At 33.4% G+C, this 22,089-nt stretch overlaps 1 pseudogene; it reads right to left on the minus strand.

Moving 5' to 3' along the window:
- Positions 1-20,040: 20,040 nt before the first annotated feature.
- LOC124994280 (BRISC and BRCA1-A complex member 2-like) lies at positions 20,041-20,733 on the minus strand (annotated as a pseudogene).
- Between the last annotated feature and the right edge of the window lie 1,356 nt (positions 20,734-22,089).

Here is a 22,089-nt window from a genome sequence, read left to right on the forward strand (position 1 = left end):
TGCTTTTCTATCCAAGGCAAGAGTTTAATAAAATTTATCAGATATGACACATTTTTTCACACAAAATAGTCACTAACATGGGTCACATAGTAGGTCACAAAGTGTGACTTAATCCTTAACTACTCATCTTTTGCCACAGAACATTTATTTTTTTCACATAAAATAGTCTGTAACACAGTTCATACAGTAAGTTAGAAACTGCAATTTACCCCGAGGCCATCCATCTATTCACACAAACTGGTAGAAAAATCTCTGTGACCCCATGTAATGCACACAAGTATGGAGAAGTGATTAAAAAATAAAGTTTCATTTTTGTTTTTTAATCTCCTTTACCAGATCTCCCAACAGATACTAAGAGTTTAGCTTTTGATTATTTCAAATAATTCAATGTTTCTGATCTTCCTGACTATTCACATCACCCTGGTTTCCATCACTTATTATTTTGATTTCTGTAATAATCTTAATTTCAGTTTTCCCATAACTTTGAAAATTTATCTGAATGTTAGAGTTTTTACACAAAGTATCAAAGCGTTTGCTTCCTGTGTAAATGAAAGCTTCAAAATAAATGACACAAAGAGAAAACCTAAGAAAACCTTAGTAATTGTTTCCCCAGTTTTCCACATCTGGCTGCCTGTCTCCAGTTCCCACTTATCTGAACACTGTGAGCATACTCTTCTGTAAACGCTTTTTGTATTTCAGTCTCTAAAATTTTGGTTTTTTTCTATACATGTCCCTTTCTTATCACTCCATGAATTATTTTGGCAAACTTCTGCTGTAAGACTCCTGTTTGTCCCCAAAGTCCTTATATAACTTTATATTGTAGTACTCATTACTTTTTCTATATTTCATTTGCTTGTCTCTCTCAACTTTTATACCTTGAACTACTAAGTGCATATAATCATCTTTATCTTTGTATCCCCCAAACCAACGATAGGACATAGCAATTAAGTTCTTAATATTATTTGCAGAAGAAAAGAATCACTCAGCCAGATCATGCAAAACATACTTGGATCTTTCTAACACTAGTGCCTTCTTCTATTGTATAAAATGTTTATAAAATAATGAAATTTTATTGGTTAAGTGTGTGTGCACTCCCCACTGGACAGTGATCTTTCATGAAATTGTTGTCTCCTTTATCTGTTTCACACAGTATCTGGATGGCTGTTTCACCCTAAACAGTGGTATTCATTGGTTACTGAATGATTGTTCAAGTTCTCTGTTATAGCGAGACCAGTAATAAGAGAATTCTTCTGGCATTTGCTTAACCGATTATCACATATTACCCAAGGTTTTCTTCTTTGCTTGTAAAAATGGGAGTTTGGATTTAACAATTTTTATTTGTACACCTTCCTTTACATAATCTTAAGTTGATTATTCATTTACATTACCTGCATGTATATCAGACTCCCTACTTTTAGCAATATGGATCATTATGTTCATTATTCTATAGAACAATTATAATTTTTTTTCCAAATACAGTATAATCACATGCCAAAAACAGACACTAAAATATAAAATGGGCAATATCTTAGAAAAATATAATACTCATAAATATATAACTATGTATCTATACTTACATTGTCAAATCCTGACTTTGTCTTTTTTGTACAGTTCTATGTCTGTGACAAATCACTCTAACGTCCCTCACTCTCTTCAACTACAGTGAGATATTCAGTATCTAAATTATTTAGTTCTATGAATAGCATAGTTTCACTCATAAAAGGACCTCACAAAAGTTCTTCGAAGGTAGAAAATACTGCTGAATATAAGCCATAATTAATTAGGTTGGTCAAATCAAGGTATTACAGGACTTGATTGATATTAATGATGCCATGTGGAAGGATGTTTGGTTTTAAATGCATTATTTCAAAATCTTCAGAGGAGTGTATCTCATGTTTATCAAACTCACAAATACAATAATTAAATACATAAACACAGGACTGGGCCTGGGGCTCAGTGGCAGACTCTTGCCTAGCACATATGTGGCACTGGGTTCAAATCTTAGTACTGCATACAAAAATAAGCAAATAAAGGCATGCCACCTACAACTACAAAAAAATTTTTTTAAATACGTAAACACATATAATAGCTATTAACTAGTTAGGTCCAGCACATCTGATAATAGTAAAAAGGGGAGATATTGTTATGTGCAAAAACTTGCTTAAATTTTCACTTTGAAAAATATTTAACTGCTTGGTTGTTTGTTGTTTCATAACTGATATTTCCTGAATTTGATAAAAGCACTCCAGCAGTGATGATCTGGTATAAATTTTCAATAAACCAGATAATTTAAATTTTCATTTTAAGAAAAGTCAAATACAAATATGCTATTGTTTTCATTTGATCAGATTGTATATATCAAAAGATATTTAACCTTCTTTAGAGATTCACATGAACTTTAAATGGATAAGAAAAATTCTCAATCATCAAATTAGAAAAAAATGAAGCTAAGCTGAATACACTAGTAAATTTTATCATATATATATTAAATTATCCTAGCCACTGACACACACTTGTACTCCCAGTGACTCAGGAGGCTGAGGCAGGAGAATCGCAAGATAGAGACCAGGCTCATCAATTTAGTGAGACCCTCACTAACTTAGTCTCAAGCTAAGAAACAGAAAAAGAATAAATAAAAAATAAAGGACTGGGGGTGCAGATCAGTGGTAGAGCGCCCCTGGGTTCAAACTCCAGTAAAAGAAAAAAAATCTTCACTGAATTAAAAAGAGCAGATTATTAAAATGCACTTTAAAATAATTAAACTCAACATGAATTTATTGAATATTATGTTAATGATCAAACTTTGATAACTGGACCTTCTGGTAATTTACATAAAACTGAATGCCTTCTACCAATGAGGCCAGGGTTGTCCTTAACTTGTTAACTTTACATGGAAAAAGAAAAGTCTGTTCCACAGATAACCGCAATATAACTAGTTATCAAATCTCTCCCAAAAGCATGCTTTTAATATATGAACTTAAGAACAAAAAGGCCCAGAAGAAGTCAATATATTGAATTAATTACTGACTAATCAATTGTACTCACATTTTCAAGGTACACCATGCTAGTGCTACATCTATTCTGCTTTCAAGCTGATGTTGGAAGAAAAGACACAACATGATTTTCTATGTTTGACAGGATTTCTTTGATTTCCTACCATGTATTTTATATAATAGGTGTTCAGTAAATATTAAGTACAGACAGTCCCTGACTTAACAATGGTTTGGCTCACTGACTTTTCATCTTTAGGATGTTATGAAAGTATTTTAGTTAGCTTTTTCACTGTTGTGACTAAAAGACACTACAAGAACAACTGTAGAGGAAGAAAAGTTTATTTGGGGGTTCACGGTTTCAGAGGTCTCAGTTCATAGACAGCTGGCTTCATTCTGTGGGACTGAAGGTGAAGCAGAACATCATGGCGGAGGAGTGTGACCGAGGGAAGCAGCTCACATGGTGATCAGAAAGCAGTGAACTTACTCTCTAGATACAAGATATACCCCAAAGGCACAGCACCCTGACCCACCTTCTCCAACCACACCCTACCTGCCTTTAGTCACCACTCTGTTAATCCAATCAGAGTGATTAACACACTGATTGGATCAAGGCCCCTATAACCCAATCATTTCTTCTATAAACCTTCTTGAATTGTTTCCACATGAGCTTTTGGGGGATATCTTTCATTCAAATCGTAACAGAAAGCAATACACAGTGTATTTCTGGGCCAGCAATAATTGATATGTTCTTCTCTTGCAGTGCTGGGTAGTGGGATCAAGCTGTAGCTTCGCAACCCCATAATCACCAGGGTAAACAACTGATACTCTGTGGTTTACTGAGTTGCTAAGCTATAATGTTCAGTAGATTAGGTGTACAAAAAGTATTTTTAATTTACAAAATTTTACAGCTTACAATGGGTTTATCGAGGCACGACCCCATCATAACCATAGGTGCATCTTTATAACACTAAGATGAAAGTGCCTAAAATTTCTTTATAAACTGTGGAGTCACTAGTGTCATTTTCTGTTATTTTACTCTCTGAGACACGCATAAATGAGTCTTGAGGAATTCGAATCAGGAGATTGGTTTGGGACTCTAAAGAAGAATTTACGACCTGAGTTTGAAAAAGGAATCACACCAGACTGAGTAATATATTTAAGCTGAGTTTAAAGAGCAAAAGAAACACAAAAAATAATTCTGTAGTAGAAAGAGGGTAAGGATGAGTATATCAAGTTTCAAAGGAATTTAGAAACCATAAAAAATATTTATGGAGATCAACATAATAAAAACCAAAGAAAATAAATTTTGTTAATATCTTTTGAACTGCTGTAAGGAAAATGAGTACAAACCCATCTGAGTGATAAAATGAGAAATGATTATATTGAAGAACAAGAGAGAAGGAACAGAAAAAATGGATAGAGTTAGACATTTGCATATGTTAAACTACTGTGGCTCTATTACATATTTTATAGTATAGTGAAAGGGGATTATTATTATAATAAACAGAAAATGATAATGCACTCATTAGTGAAACCTGACAAAATTCACTGAAAACAGAAGGATCCAGCTGCAGCATGTAAGAAATGTTTACAATTTATTTTAAACACTTTGCTTCAGGAGAATATTCAAATCATTAATGGTGAATGATTTTATATAATAAATTTGTTTTATATGTTTTTGCTTAAAATTAAGAATTGCACCTTTATATAAGACTCCATAATTAAAGAAAATAAGTAAGTTGAAGAGCAGAATTAATCAATTATTCATTTTTACCACAAATGTGATTTTTTTTCATTCTATATTCATTTTCATTTTTAGAATAAGTCCTTTAGAGGCATCACTACTTTCAAATGAAAAGAAAGCAAGAAGGTAGAAAAAAATGACAAATGACTGTGTATGAGTAAAATTATTTACATTTCATTTTATTTTATACTTCACAAGGTTCTCAGGAGTTTCCTTTAAGTTAAATGACTCCTACATCTTGATTTTTATAGTAATGTCATTTATAGAACATTTCTGTCAAGAAAATTGAAGGATATGATTGAATCATAATCTATGATCTTTCCTCTGCACTTCTTCGCTAAAGATTTTATTAATACTCACTCTTGGTACTTGATGTGATCCATAAGGGCATTCATTCTTGGGTAGTCCTAAACTATCCTCATGGTGTCTTTCATGAAGAGAATATTCAACCCAATGTTTATACTAAAATAGACCTCTCTTCAAAGGAGTTATTTAATTTAAAAAATGCCTCAATATCTCCACCTCAAAAAGTTCTATTTGCCTCTATTAAAATAATTTATACAAATAAAATGTCTCAAATGAGCCATCTTCCCCCTATTCAAAAAGGAACCCTCATCAGCTCAAAAACTAAAGACAGAAAGAGTAAAAGCATGCAATAATAAAACTTATTACAAGTCAACAAATTTCTAGATGGAGTAATATTTTTAAATGATAACTATGAAAAAATAAGTATTTTTACTTTTCAAACCTATTTTCTTCTGAAAGCAATTCAATGACTTCACTCATATAAGTAAGAACAAATTTTCTTGCCTGGTACTTTGCCACTGTTATGGTTTAGATATTTGATGTCCCCCCAAAAGCTCACAAAATGATTAGGTTATAAGATTTTTGACCTAATAAGTGCATTAATCTCTGATAGGGATTAACTGGGTGGTAACTGTAGGGTGTGATTGGAGAAGCTGGGTCTATAGAGGTGTGGCTTTAGAGCTTATATTTTCTCAGTGGTGAGGGCAGCTCTCTCTCTGCTTCCTGGTACCATGCCCCCTGCTGTTTTCATGTGCCACACACTACTGCCATGATATCCTACCTCACCTCAGGCCCCAAGGAATGCAGTCAACTGTGTATGGACTGAGACCTCTGAACCTGTGAGCTCCAAAATAAACATTTCTTCCTTCAAAATTATTCTGGTCAGGTTTTTGGTCACAGCAATAAAACAGTTGACTAAAACAGCCACCAACATACTTGTTCAAACTATAAAACCATTAAACATAGGGAGCCTGAAAATATTTTTCATGATTCAACACCCCTGGTTTCTCTCTTACTGATCCTGAAAGAACTTCATTGTTTTCCTCTTTCTTCATTCCTGAATTGTGCATAGCAAGATGGTTGAGACTTAATTCCATCTCATTTATTTACCACCTGTGCAACTTTAAGTAAATTAACATAGTCTGTACTTTAGTTTCCTCATATGTTAAATGGGGTATAGAAACAGTATATAATAACTCATATTAATAAATCAATTAATGTCTACATGCATTCATTTGCTTATGCATTTTTTGTCTACAGTGAACAGAATATTTTACTTTATAGAACATTTGAAGAATAAGACAAATGTTACTGAGTCATGAGTAATATGGAATAGAACACACTAGAAAGGCCTAACTGAGTTTGCTTGATAGAAATGAATAACTATTTGGATCTGATTCAATGTTGTTTCCATCAGTTTACTGTTAAATGAGAAAGTGAATGAAGACTTTTGGTGCTCTTCATAGCAGGCACCCCAACCCTGACACTGTATGACTTTCTTGAACACTAAAATTCAGGATGTTCGTTTGAAAATGCACTTGAGATCTCTACCTAAAATACAATAAGGGAATCAAGATCAAGTAGAGAGACGCTGAACTGTGAAGTGCTGAACAGAAGGCTCAGATGATTCCATGGTAAGTTCTGGAAGTAGTGTAGCCTACAGTTTTCTCCAACTGAGATAAACAGACTAAATTTTATCTCCTTCATAAAACAGGGATTATCTGTGAATTTCTCCAGGAAAGGACCATGTCCTTTAGAACTGTGTGACCAACACTCCTAACAAAAACAAAAACAAAAAAACAGCACCCTCAGTCCTGTAGGGAGATGTGGTGAAGTTCTCTGTCTCCTTGAACTATATCAAGTTCCAGTTTTATAGGAATTTACAAGGAAATCATCAAGTAGGAGAAGCCAGAGACATCTGTTTACTAAATTTTGTATCATATGAAAGAAGACTTTCTAGTGTTATATACTTCAATTTCTTACTATATCATCAGGTTTATAGGAGATCAGTATATGATGTATAATTCTATATTTAATTGTAGACTTGCAAAACAAGTAAAGAAAATTTATAAAAAAAAAAAATTTCCTGCTAAGTTAAGCTAATAAAAAAGGTTATTCACATGTTCAAGAAGGTAGTTGTTTTAGTCCTCTTTTTTGCTTCTGAGACCAAAAGACCTAAAAAAGAAGAGAAAAAGTTTATTTGGGGACTCATGGTTTCAGAGGTCTCAGTCTGTGAATGGCTCACTCTATTCTTCCTGATCTGAGATGAGGCAGAACATCAACATGGAAGGATGTGACACAGGAAAGCAACTGTGGACATGGTTCTCAGAAGCAGAGAGAGACACAGAATGAGACAGACTCCCCTCACCATGGACAAAATGTATACCCCAAAGTCTCACCCCCAAAGACCCCATGTCCTCCAGCCACACCCTACCTGTCTGCAGTTACCACCCAGTGGACTAACACATTGATTTTGTTAAGACTTTCGTAACCCAATCATTTCGTCTCTAAACCCTCTTGCATTGTCTCATGAGCTTTTGGGGGACAACTCACATCTAAACCACAACAGTAGTCAACAAGAAGACAGGAGAAAGTGAACAACAGGAGATTTTCTTTTTTAACCAGTTACTCATTTTATCTTCCCCAGTAGAAGTACAAATGTTCCTATGGCATTCCAACCTAAGGTTGGAGTGACTTACACAGATTTAACACAATTTCTGCTCTCAGAAAATGACTCAAATTTCTAACAAAATTCTAGTTGATTTTTATAGGGCATTAATATCTTTAGGCAGAATTTAACCCATGTTCTCATCCTTATTATGGTTAAGTATTAAGTTTACCAATAACTTGAGTGTAGTATATGATTTTTACATATCCTTATTTTTTTTAAAGTTGAGTAGAAGTTTTATCTTTCATGCATATGATGTAAAGTCACTTCAATGGGTCAATCTAATGCTTGGCAGAGGCTATTCAACTATAAAATTTATAGTTTCCATAAAACTGTATTAGACATAAAAATCCTACTAAAATAATCCAGAGAGGTGAGCATGTTTAGAAATGGCAGGGAGAAAATGCAAAAGAGCAAACTTCCCTGTAATATTCAAATTCATTCACTTTATTTCAACATTCAGTTTACTTATGTCACTATAAAAGACCAAGAAAATTAATAAATAAAATTTTATAAACATAATGTCATTCCATTTTTCTCAGTGTAAGGTTGAAACCTTTTTTGTTTGTTTGATGTTTAAATAGTGAATTGCCTATCACATCTTCACATGAATTCTGAAAACAAGGATTATAGGTTCAAAGCAAAATATTAAGCCTATACTTTTGGATAGTAATGAAACAAATTAATTTTAAAACTGAAATGAAAATTTCCAGATGTCAGATCAAAATGGAGGTGGAATTCATTGGTTTTAGCTGAATTTGGAACTTGTTGAGTATTACTTTGAATAATAAAATGAGCAGAATAAAAAAAGTCTTAAGGATGATCCCTGGAGTAAATGCAGTGTCGTGGAGCGAAACTTAAGAACAGATCGATCACCACTGAAAAGTCCAAATTTGAGAGTATTAACCAGTCAGTTGACTGTCTCACACAAGCCCAAAAATGGTTATTGGGAGTACAGCCCCAAATGTAGGGTTGCAGGGGTTTTTATACCATAAGTAAAGCATGTTGGTACATTAATCATAAGTGGTCGTTGCTATGATTTAAAACTACAAATTAACATCATGAGATCTAAAACCATAAGAAGAAGGTGAAGCGGGTCAAAAAGACCTTAGTCAGGTACAAGTCAAAGAATGGTTACTAACAGCTAGACAATCGTTCTCTGATAGGGTACAATGTCTAAGAAAAATAGGAACCAAAAAAAGAACAATTTTACATTATATAAGAATTGCCATTTTGCATTATATAAGAATTGCCAAACATGCTATGCTAAGCAACTGTTGATGGGTACAGAGGCGGGATGTTCCCATGGGAGAAGCATTTTCTACATGACATGGAGTCTTAGGGTAAAATGGAGTCTGTTTGGTCATTGCCCATAGAGCCTGGCCCATAACAGCAGGGAGCAAATATTATTGATCATTAGCCCCAGGGATTCTTTGGGAAACCAAATAACTGACCAAATGGACAAAAGAAGTTTCAATTAAAACATGAACTCATTTGATTTTAGAACAGGATTCCTGATATTAGAATTAGGACTCAATATTTCTGGACACTTAAGATTTTTTAAAAACTGCATTTTGTTCAATAAATGATTATCATTTTAAAATGCCAAAATTATACAAATGAGAAATTTTAATAACAAAAACAATCATTAGTGCTTACCAACAGTGTCCCCTCAATATCTACAAGTAAGCCAGGTCTCTGAGAGCTTTTCAGACCCTTTCCCTAAAACTTCCCTAATTTGCCCATAGTAGCACAGTTAACCAAAGAGTTCGTATTGGAATCTTTAAGTGTAGTCCTTGTCATCACAGTGATATATTATTTAAAACAGTGGAGTTTGTTCAAAAATAACACATAACAATGGTATTTATTTTAAAGATAAATAGTTTGGGAGCATTAACTTGAACTATGAAAGGAGGAAAACTGGGGGAGGATCTAAGGAAAGAGAAACATGTCTGGATTTAAAATGAGAAGAGATTTGGGGAGGTGATGGAATGTTCTAATAACTCTTTTTCATAATTTGAAAAGTTTTTAAAACTTACTGTGTGACCTTATGACCATTTCGTCATTTGGAAGCTACAGGAGTAGGATAACAAAGTCTCACACAAATGCTGTGAAAACTGATTAGAAAATGTTAGTAATGTACTCTGAGCTCCTTAGAGGAGGGTCTCTAAATGGCAGCATATTGCACTGAGGCTCCCTTGTTCCCTTGCATAGTTGATAGGAATTTAGAATATTTCAAAATTACAAAGGAAAGGGAGTAGTGAGGCCCTAAGGAAAGAAAAATGGAATCTAACACAGAGAGCAGTCTACATTTGCAGTTAGCCCCAGCAATCTGACAGAGAAAATCCAGAAAAGAAAAATGGAAAACCAGCTCTTGTGAACTAATTCAGCTAACAAGATTAAGAGCAGAGGACCTAAAATACCATACACGGAAGTGAAGGAAGAAAGAAATTGAAAGCAAAGACTTGATAGCTGATGGAAACTGAGCCTTCCAAATCAGTGAGCTTAGGGTTTTCTTCACAGTTGTGCCCATGAGAAGGATTTATTTCTGACTTATACTGACTTTTGAAGTGAAAACATTCTTAAACTAAAAGATCCAGGCAAGGTGGGATTGGTAAGGGGAATGTGTGCCATTTATCTGTAGAATTGGGGTAATAGTCAAAATTTTTAGAAGCAGAAACAAGTCCTTAATTTACACAGATCGAAAAATATGAAAAAATATACTTCTTCCATGTAGATGAGATTTTTAATGCTTAAGTTGCCTAAAATTATAATTGAGGTGATTTTCTATATATAAAATCTAAGTTGCCAGTGTTTGTAAAGTACAGAACTCCAATTTAAAATTTAATTTCTGTTGAACAACTTTTAAAAAACATAAATATGTCCCTAATATTGCATGGGAAATACTTCCGCTAAGATATTATTTTCTGTTTATGTGAAATTCAAATTTAACTGACATCTGTATTTTATTACCAGCCTAAGAGAGGGCCTTAGCATAAGATTTGGTGAGGAGTTTTTGTCAGTATGTGTACACACACACAATGAGACTTCTAGAAGAAAATGATGGGGTTTTTTTTGTTTTTTTTTTTTTGTTTGTTTTTGTTTTTTTGGTTTTTGCGGGGGATACTGGGGATTGAACTCAGGAGCTCTTGACCATGGAGCCACATCCCCAGGCCTATTTTGTATTTTATTTAGAACAGGGTCTCACTGAGTTGCTTAGCGCCTCTCTTTGATTGGTTTTGAACTCACAATCCTCTTGCCTCAGTCTCCCAAGCCACTGAGATTACAGGGGTGCACCATCACACCAAGTCAAAAATTACGTTTTGATACATTTATTTACTTATTAATTAATACAGATGCATCTTTAAAAAAAGAAATGTCAAAAATGCTTTATTTTCAATTGAATTAACTGAAATCAGATTTAATCCTCAGGTATCATCCTGAAAACTAACCAAAATCATTTCTTAGGAATCTAATTGAACGTAGACCCTTTTTATGAATTGATGGCACCCCCAAATTTGTCTGTAACTCAATCTCAAATTGAATAAATACTATAAATCACATACAGCTCACAGTTCACATAGTTTTTCATAGATGGTGGGATAACAATATAAACCATTAGGAAGTTCATCATTGTTGGATCTCTGTGGAAAGCTGGTGGAAGAATCCCCTCACAAATGGTGTGAATGGTCAGAGAGGAGCAAGGGAAATATGATCAAGCTTCGTCCCATTGGGGATGCAGACATCACATAATATACATTATAAAGTGTGTTTGTGAAGTGGACCAACTTTAGCTTATTTACAGGGGTCCTGTGAAACCTCCCTCAGGATAACTCATTAGGAAATTAAGAAATTGGGTACCATTTCTAGAGGCAACATCTTTCTAGATATTTTGAACCATACTTATTGGTTATTACCTTGGGCAAATTAACCTGAACCATTTCCAAAATTATTTCCAACTCATGATTATTGCAATATTGTTCTCCAAGAGCTGTCGGAGAATCATATATGGACTTTCACTGCTTCCCCATTTTCTTCTATGTTGAAAGAAACCGAGTACAGATTGATTTCTGCTGCACACACAAACATTTTAGTAAGCAAGTACAGAAACATTCACACAGCCCATTCTGTAATCTCAACCAAGCCTTTTCTTTAAAGTGTTTGGAGAGTCTTCAGGAGTCAAACATCTAAACTCTGTAGGGCAGGAGACAGAATTCTCTAATAAAAATGTATACAAGATTGGAATATTAGCTATTGTTTTTTCAGTTAAAAGTAATCATTTTATCCAGGTTCTACATTTTGAATACCAATATTTAAATCTATAAAAATAATTTTTAATATCCATTATTGAACTCCTCTTGGTCTGAAATAAAGAATGTTCTAGCTTTTTGATATCAGTCCCTCCATGTAAACTGGTTATTTTTGGGTGGCTCCGTTTTTAACAAACTACTAAAAAGGTACAAATGAAACATAAATGACATATATGTCTACCAAGTATTTTAAAGCAAAGTTTAGTTACTATAATATAACTGAATCTAGCTCCGAACATTCTAAGAGCAAAATCAAAAGAGATGTGTCTTTGAAATGCATAAAACCACAAGGTCCAAAAAGCATGTCATTAACGTGACATGAGAAAGACCATTTTCTGACTTTTTCAGAGCAGTGCTCAGATTTGCCATTCTGTGGCTCTTGACGGTTGCTAGCAGAAAACTTTCTGCTCAAAGGAGCAGAATAATATTCTTTAGAATAATGATGACAGCACCCTTCATAACTAGTAGAGCAGCACCCTGCAGAGGCAGCCCCTGACTGGCCTGGTGGAGTAGCAGAGCGTTGGTACTGCTGGGAGGATTGACACATGCATTATGGGATTTCCATGTACAGAAGCCTCCTTCACATAATCTCTCAATATTCAGGGAGAGCTATTAATTAACCAGCAAGAGGAACAAACCAGTCAAAATTGGGTTCTGTTGCTGATGAGATTGCTCTTCTTCTATTCCATAAGCAAATGACGTTCTGAAAATGTTGATTACACCTATGAATATTTTCTGACCTGTCAGCAATTTGCTGAATATCACTAGAACAAAAATAGAACTAAATGATTTTAAATTATTGTAATGTTTTTCATATGGATAATATGCATATATTTTAAACATAATTTACTTATAAAGTTCTTCAAAATGTTACCTGTAAATATGACATTAAGTTTTGATAATAAACTCCTAGCCTTACAATTATCTTCTAATGCTCCATTCCTCTACATACATTAGTAAAAAAGTCAACAAGGGGAAATTTACAAATAAATGTAATTCTCTTCTAGAGAATTATTTTCATATTTGACTAATTTCCCTGATAGGAAATATATCTTTAAATATTTTCATCTTTACTTATTTAAGCAAGTTTTGAAGAATTAATTCTTAATCTGGTCATGTTTTGGTGTGTTTGTCCATGTATATACAAAGCTGCAATGTTATGATGAATAGACTATCATTGGACAAAAATGGATCTTGATATGGAACCTAACCAAAGATAACCAGGGGTTAAATTTTCAAAATCATTTTATTTTGAGACAGCTGAACTTTAAATTGCCTCATACCCTATTCATGGAGTAATATCACAGTTAGTCATTTTATCTATGCTATCATGAAATTTTTGAAAAACTTATTGCATCAAAACAAAACACTGCTCATAAGTTGCTCTCAACTAAGTAATTTGGATTAACAGAAATGGAATTTCCTAGCAGAGCTACGCTTTTCTCTGTAGCAAGTCAACTTGACAAACAGCACAATAAAATGTAAGAACTAGCAATAAACAGGTTTCTCAGGATCTCCAGTATTCCTCTCTCCTTCAAAGAAATAAAAGAATGGTCTAGTAGTTGGCTATGTAGAAAAACCACACCTATGTGTATGTCCCAACACACACAAATACACACACACACAGACACACACACACACACACACACACACACACACAGGCCCATATGTACACACACATGATGTTGACATCAATCCACAAAATATTAATATCAATGACATGTCAGAATTTATTCAATGTGAACCTAATTTGACCTGTTAGTAAAGCTGTACTAATGAGCTCAAATACATATAGACTCTGAAAGAAAAAGAAATCAACAAACTGTCTTAAAACAGGATGAAACACTTTATATGGAAACCATTCCTAATCATCCTAACATCTTGTAGGTAAAAGGGCATTTTATTTCCTATCTTATTAAAGTAATGAGAGGAAGCATCAGCAATCCTTCATCTAAATGTAGCTATGATTCTTTATGATTGGCTCTAAGATTTATTGCAAAATTTACAATATTAAAATGAGCCAAAAAGTTAATAGACATTGCTCAGATTTTTTTAAAGAAAAATAATGATTCACTCTAATATAAATTTACTGTTAGAGAAAATATGCCAGGTAATCAAAAATGTTTTTAAATTTTGTTTTTATATTATCCAAAAACATGCCTCCAGGAAAATCATTATAAAAAGATTTTTTTTAAGCTTGTCAAGCAGCATTCATTATTTTTTACTACTATTGGCTAAAAATGGTTTAGAATATTTAAACATCTGCACTGCAGATAGTGTTAACGAAGTATTTTGGAAGCACTTGACAAAAGACTATGTCTTAATAGAGCACATTGCCTAGTGGACAAGGGGAGGGAAAAGAACATTCAGAAGTAAGTGCTATTTGGTACTGCGATACCTGCAGTAAGAGATCATCAAATTTTATAGTCTTAATAGCCAATTCTGTAGCCATTCACTTACCTTATCCCACAGTCCCATGTGCATTCTTGAATTGAATAAAGTGTCAGTTTGTAACTAAGTATCTTATATGTAAACTTCCTAAGAAAGATAGCTAGACATTCACTTCTGCATACTGAGAAAATTTACTTTGATAATGGTGAAGTTTTTAATTCTAAAAGGGTATTTAATCCTAAGAACTTCATTTGTTTTTAGTTTTTGTTTTTGTTATTTTCACTTATGGGTTACAAGTTCTTGGCCTCCACTTTTTTCCTTTTAACAAAGAATTATCTTTTCTTAATATTTCTACTTGCTGTGCCATTCATAGATTTATATTCTTTGAAAAGAATAACCATATCGCCTACCATATGAAGTATATATTGAAATATAATAAAAATATTTCGTATTTTTTAAGAACAATGCTAATTTGGGATTTTTAAATATGATGAGTTTTCTTTATATTCTGCCTTGATCTTGTACGTATTTCAGAGGAAAGATATAACCTAGGTACCTCTGATGTAATTATTTTCTGTATTTTGTTTTGTTTTATTACTATTTAAAATTTCTATCCTTTCATTGTCTACTAGAATAAGAAAGAATCAGAATATGGAATTCTTTTGTGAGTTGTTACCCATTTTTTTAATCTTTTATTTTTCTTATTACTGCATCTGAGATAAATTTAATTCACACCTCTATTGAGCCACTGGGATGTGTCAGACTGGGGTCCAGCTTCATGGGTCACAAAAATGAAGGAAATAAACCCTGTCTTCATGGGCCTCAAGTTAACAAGAAAGGCAGATGCATAAGTTGTATTGAAATACAAGAATTGTCATAAAAAATCACTCTGTTAACACTTGGTAAGGGTAGGGGTAACAAGATTTTGATTGCTTGTTTGTGAACTATTTTTTAAAATTCTTCTTTTAAAGTATAGGACTAATAACTTTTATAGACTAGCCATGATTAACTAACTATTTATATAATTGTTATATTTAGGGTACAAAGTAAAGTGATAAAGAAAGTGATCTTAGTAAAAAAAAAAAAAAGATGAAAATCATCACCATTATGGGGCACATGCTCTAGTTATGGCTATCATTCATACACTCTTTAAAAAGACTTAATGGACATGAAAAGTTCATAAAATTATACAAATATATGTAGATTTAAACTATATTTTTATGTAAACTACATAAATTTGAAAACAAAATTATTTTAGATTTTCATAAAATTTACTTCATAATATGCACTATTTGCTTCAGAGTTGCAAAGAAATAAAACATTTTAGACAGATTTCCAGCTCCATGTATTCTTTTCATTACAATTTTTCTTTGTTAACACACCCCAAAGGTGGAAATCGCTTTCTGAAATATAGTGTGGATTTCTCACATTTTTATCTATCTACACTTCCATAGGAAATAAAGTATTTTTTTGCCACAATTCTTGTGAACACATTTGGTAAAAACTATAGTCCATTTTTATTTTGCTCCTATATTTTATTTTTCAATTCTTCTTTAATGTTATATCTACCTATTCAAGTAAGAACTAATATAATTCACTATATATGAATTATATATATATATTTTTTCTCTTTTTGGGGTGATTCATTTGAAAACTTGCGTGATAAACATTTCTTTTTTGATAAATGTTTCTTGATGGCAGTGGTTCACACATGGTAATAATTTTGTATTACAGTAGTCCCCACTTATCCACATGGCCCAGTAGATAATAAAACTTCAGACAGTACCAAACCCTATATTTACCATGTTTTATTTTCCTATACATGCATACCCATGATAAAGTTTAACTTATAAATTAGTTACAGAAATAATTAATAAAAATATAAAAATTAGGACAATATCCTATAAAAAGTTTTTTAAATTAATAAATTGTATATTTCTGGAATTCTCCAGTTAATATTTTAAATCATAGTTGACCATTGGTAACAGAAACAGCAGAAAGTAAAATGAAAGACAAGGAGGGGTCTCATACTTATTTTGAGGCTACTGCTCAAAAGATTCTGGGATTTTTTTTTTAAGTTGTATCCCCTAGAAAATATTCAGGACCAAGGAAACATGGGATATGCATCTCTCAAAACTATTCTTATAAGTGGAAATGTTGAAACTTTGAGAAAATGCTCATCTTCATCTTTATTAGCTAAAATTAGATTTGTGTCCAAAGGTTGTGCTAAATTATAAGTCCATGAATAGTGTGCATTAGTTCGTATCTCTCCAAATTTTGATGACATCATACTCTGTGTGTGTGTGTATGTGTAAAATAAATGGCCATGAAATCGTGTGGATTTGTCTGATCTTTATTTTGTGGAGATTGGTCATCTTCACATGCACTTCTTAAGTTGAATGCTTAATTTAATTTTTATATTTCTTATATTTTTAAGACTTTCAGACTTTTATAAAATCTCAATTACTGTCCCTCATTTCATGAAGTTTTATGTTCTGAAATACTGTCCCACTTTCCAGCACTACTTTATCATAAATTTTGGTAATTTCAATATCACATAAATGATTTTTCCCATCTCCAGGCTTTTTTTTAACCTCTCTTCAACTGATATTCCCTTCTTACCATTTCAACCAACAGGTGGTTATTGCTTAGAACTTCACCTTTCCAAAAACTGTTCTATTTACATTATGATGTTAAGCATTTCATTCTTAAACTCTGACTTCCAATCTTTCCAGAATATTTCTTTAATGCAACAAGGTTCTAGCATCATATATTCTTCCATACTTTTTATATTCCTCACTATTATCATATCCTAATTTCGCATTTTACCCTTGGTCTGTGAGGATAATCCTTCTTGCAAAACCCCTCAATTTCTTTGATCTTCTCTTCTCCCACCCAACTCAAAAAATGTAAACTACTGTTAAATTTAGTTCTACAGAAACTACAAGTCTGTACTCATTGAGCTGTCAACATTACTGATAATCTAAAATTATGCTTACTGGTCTCTCCTTGAATCCATGACCATTAAAATTGAGTGAGCTGTTAGTACTCTAATCTTAGTCCATTTGCTCATCTTCTTTCCTAGATTATCATAAAAATTCTTCTATCTTTCCAAGTGTTTATCATATGTGTCCCAGTCTTCATTGTCACATTGCTATCTACTGACTGTAAAGCAACAATAAATGATCTCCCCTGTGTTCCAAGTACCACTTTCATCTACTATGTGTATCTGTATCTATTTTGCCTTGTTAATATGAAATATAGTTGTTCTTCTTTAAAATCAATTAACACTACTTGTGAACTATGTCCTAATCTCTCATACCTACTTAAGGAAATAACTCCAATAAATACTTCTAATTTACCTGAACCATTGGTTTTTCCTCAGTTCTGGATTTTTCTCATGAGCTTACATACATAGAGTAACGTAAGTCTTTTTTTGTTAATCTCTATGGGTATTTACATAAAATTTCCAAAAACAAACTGATTTTCTCTTCCAAATCTTCTACCCTGCAGTATCTCCTCTTTCTGGATGCTAACTCCTATCTTCAGTTGCTGTTTACAAATATCTCGGATTAACACTTGACTCATTCTTTATCTTGTAGTCCACATCTAATCCATTTGCACATCTTTTCAAATAAAACGTAAAAATAGGTCTAAGGGATGAACATCCTCCATGCTTTCACTCCCACTATCTGGTTCCAAATTCCCATCATCCTCTACCTGGAGTTTTGTAATATTTTTCTAAATGGATGGTTGCTTCCATTCCCACTGATTCCTATTTGAAGTCTATGTTCTACCAAGAAATCAGAGCAGTCTCTTAAAACACAAATCGGAACACATCATGCCTATGTTATCATCTGTAAAACATTCCACTATGTACATGAACTATATTTCATTTACTCATTTTAACACTGTGCATTCAGGTTCTTTTTTTTTTGTTTTCCACAAATGCTACAACAGAGAGCATTATCATGTGTCTGATTTTATTCTAATACAATTTATTTTATTAGGAAATATATCTAGAATTTGTAACACTGAGGTCAGTCACTATATTTTATTATCTGCAAATAAGTGAAAACTCTTTAAAATAAACCAGCACTTCTACAAACAACAGTTTTAATATACTTTTTGTCAATTCAGAGCCTTTTAATTTCAGTTTGGATCAACTAAGGTCAAAAATGTATTTTAACTTTTCCATGAGATTTTGTATTTATTGGTGATATTTTGCTTCATTTTCGTACACTAGAGTAATTTCTCCTTTATGAATACTGTGATTGAAATCTATGACAGATGAATCTGCTGCTGCTAATGATAATGCATATCTCATACAGACATTTTAAGAGACAAAAATTCTCTCCACTTGAATTCCCATTCTACTTTCTAAATATTTTATTGCAGAACACTTTAGGATTTATAAAAGAAATTAAAATTGGTAGAGTCACCACACAGTGTTCCTATTTTTAATATCTTACAATATTTTGCATTTGTTACAATTAATAAATCAACATTGGTCCATTATTATTAACTAAAATCCAATGCTTATTCAGATTGTCTTGGTTTTATCTAATGTCCTTTTTCTCTTTCAGGATCTCATCCAAGATATCACACTACATTTAATTACCACTTCCCTAGACTGCTCCTGTGGCATTTCCTCAGACTTTCCTTGTTCTGATGAACTTAAAAGTATAGAGAAATATCGAGAACTATTTGGTCGAAGGTTCCATTGCTGGGATTAAACTCATATTTTTATTTTACTGCGCATACTGGGCATACATATTTCAGAGAGGTATTTCAAAGACATAAAATGCCATTTTCATTACATCAAAGGTATTTGGAAGCAACTGGCCTTTATCCTGTTGACTTCGCCCTTACTTACCTGCTTAAGGTCCTGTTTACCAGGTTTCTCCACTGTAAAGTTACTCTAACCTGCCCACCTCCATAATGCATTCTGGAAGCAAGTTATTTGAAATAGTTTATATTTAAACAGTGTGAGGATTTATGAATAAAGAATATAGACATAAATTATTTGGAATTCTTCTGCAAAAATTTTTTCTTCTATTTTCCCCCACTTATTTATTAAATTATATATTTATATTATGTACTCTTAAAAAGGTACTTGTTACATTTTGTTAAATTTTGGATTATAATACTATACTTTTTTATTTATTTTGTTGCTTAAGTTGTTATGTCTTTGAATATTGAAAGCTACTTCATTTTGTTCCCTGGTTCCCTTCATATACATTCATCATGGCATGCATATTTTGTTGGGGTTCTTTTTTAGCACTTCTTCTTTTATTAATTTATTTTTGTACCAGAGATTATACCTAGGGGCTCTTAATCACTGAGTTATATCCCCACTTCCTTTAATTTATTTATTTATTTAGTGACAAGGTCCTAAGTTGCTTAGGACCTAATTGCTAAAGCTGGTTCTGAACTTGTGATTCTCCTGCCTCACCTTCCCAGCTACTGGGATTATAGGTGTGCAACACCATGACAGACACTTCCTTTTTTTTTTTTTTAAAGTGTATACTTATGATATCTTGTTTACCTGGAAAATCACTGCATCATGATTTGTGAGTTTATTTTTTCCAACCAAAACATATAATGAAGAAAAGAAAGAGGCAGAAGTCAGAGGGGAGATCTAGGATTCAGGTTTCCACCAGCCAACTGAAGTTTGAGTCCTAGAAACTTGTTGGCAAGCAAGTTGCATACTTGAGGAACAAAATCAGTGAGACATCCCCCTCCCTGAAAAGTGAACATTAGAAGAGCTGAGACACCTCCAAGTGCATGCCCAATTTGTGGTGACATGTACAGTTCAAGGTACTCCTCAGTGGTTTCAGTTTTCTCAGAACTGAGAAAGAAAGGTCACATCTTCTCCACGGTCTTTGTTTACGTCCTTGAGAAGGTATGTGGGAATATTGCCAAAATTCACTGGTAACATCAAAAGGAAACAAGAAAATTAAACAGCCTAGTTTTTTTTCTTTTCTTTCCAACAAAATCGTCCATGTTTTTTCCATACTGCAGCTCTTCCAGTAATGTCATGTATTCAGACAGCAGAGGGGATCTCTTGCAGAGGTGACTACACTGAAATTGGTAACATTATTGCACAGGTTCCTTCTCCACAAGCAAGAGACATTCAGTATTTGGTTTGAAGAATTCCATGAGGTAAGTTTGTTCAGAGCTTAAGTGTCTAATAGGAACAGCATTATTTCCAATGATAACCTCGGGTGGGGGTCAGTTCTGCATATTGGGTATTGAAAATAAGATCTCATTTTAATGTCTCTCCATCTTATATGATAGGTGCAGTTTGAATAGGTCATAAATGGGGACAAGAATCAATTAGTTGCAGCCAAATTTCAAGTCAATGTTATCTTCTAACATTTTGCAGCAGCCTAATTTACCATTCTAGACCATGCTAAATATGAATGGGATAAAGATTCATATTTGGAGAAATTCATTTAAAAACTACTACTAGAGATATTTTAATTGGACCTCTGAATCACAATTCAAACTTAGTCCTATTGGTAAAATTGACCACTATATAGAGTACAGGTTAACAGAGCACTCCCTCTCTCAACCAATGTGCATTTACCATAGCAGCACTTTCTAACTCCTGCGTGTTGAAGACTGATAAGAGGGTTGGAGATATAACTCTTCTGCACATTCAAGACTCATGAGAAGGGTGGTTGAATGCTTGTCTAGTACGGGTGAGTCCCTAGGTTCAATCCCCAATACTACAAAAGGAGAAAAAGAACTTTTTTTAGTCAGCTATTTTTGCTGCTATGATGAAAAGATGTGACCAGAGTAATTGTAGAGAAGGAAAAGTTTGAGGGCTCATGGTTTCAGAGGTTTTAATCCAGAGAAGACTGACTCCATTCCTCAGGGATCAAGATAAGGTAGAACATCATGGCAGAAGAGAGTTGCAGAGGGAAGTGGGTCTCATGATAATCAGAAAACAGACAGAGACTCCACTTGCCAGATACAAATATATACCCCAAAGCCACACCCCAATGCCCCACCTCCTCTAGCCCACTCCACCAGCTTTCCGCTACCACTCAATTAATCCCATCAGGTGATTAATTCATGGATTCAGTTAAGGTTCTTGTAACCCAATCATTCCTTCTCTGAACCTTCTTACATTGTCTAACGTGAGCTTTTAAGGGACCCCTACACATCCAAACCATATCAGACCAATAAGATTCTAAAGGCTAACCTTATCTACTTCCCATCCCTGTCCTACAATCAGTCATTTCTCCAAGGAGGCCCTTCTTTTATTGAAACATGTTATTAGAAACCAAGATCTGGGTTGCGAAGGGTTCTCTTTGTTTCCGGATTTTAATTCTTCTAGGTCCTCTTGTTTGACAGAAAAAGGAATTATAAGCATGCATACTAATCCATGCTTACATATATATCATGAAATACTTCTCTTTGTAACTATTTACATCTGTATCAGGCTAAAGGTGAATTCATAGTGGTCTCCAATTCTGATTGCTAGAACTATGGTAAAATATACTTAGCTTTTTGAGAAGCTGTCAACCTGTCTTCCCACATTGCTGTACCATTTTGTATTTTTTTTCATTAATGGATGAAAGTATTGTTGCTCTGCATCCTCACTAGTAATCAGTATTGTCAGGTTTGATATGTTAGATATTCTAATATGCATATAGTAGCCCCTAT

Source organism: Sciurus carolinensis, chromosome 10 (assembly GCF_902686445.1).
Source record: "Sciurus carolinensis chromosome 10, mSciCar1.2, whole genome shotgun sequence".
Lineage (NCBI taxonomy): Eukaryota > Metazoa > Chordata > Mammalia > Rodentia > Sciuridae > Sciurus > Sciurus carolinensis.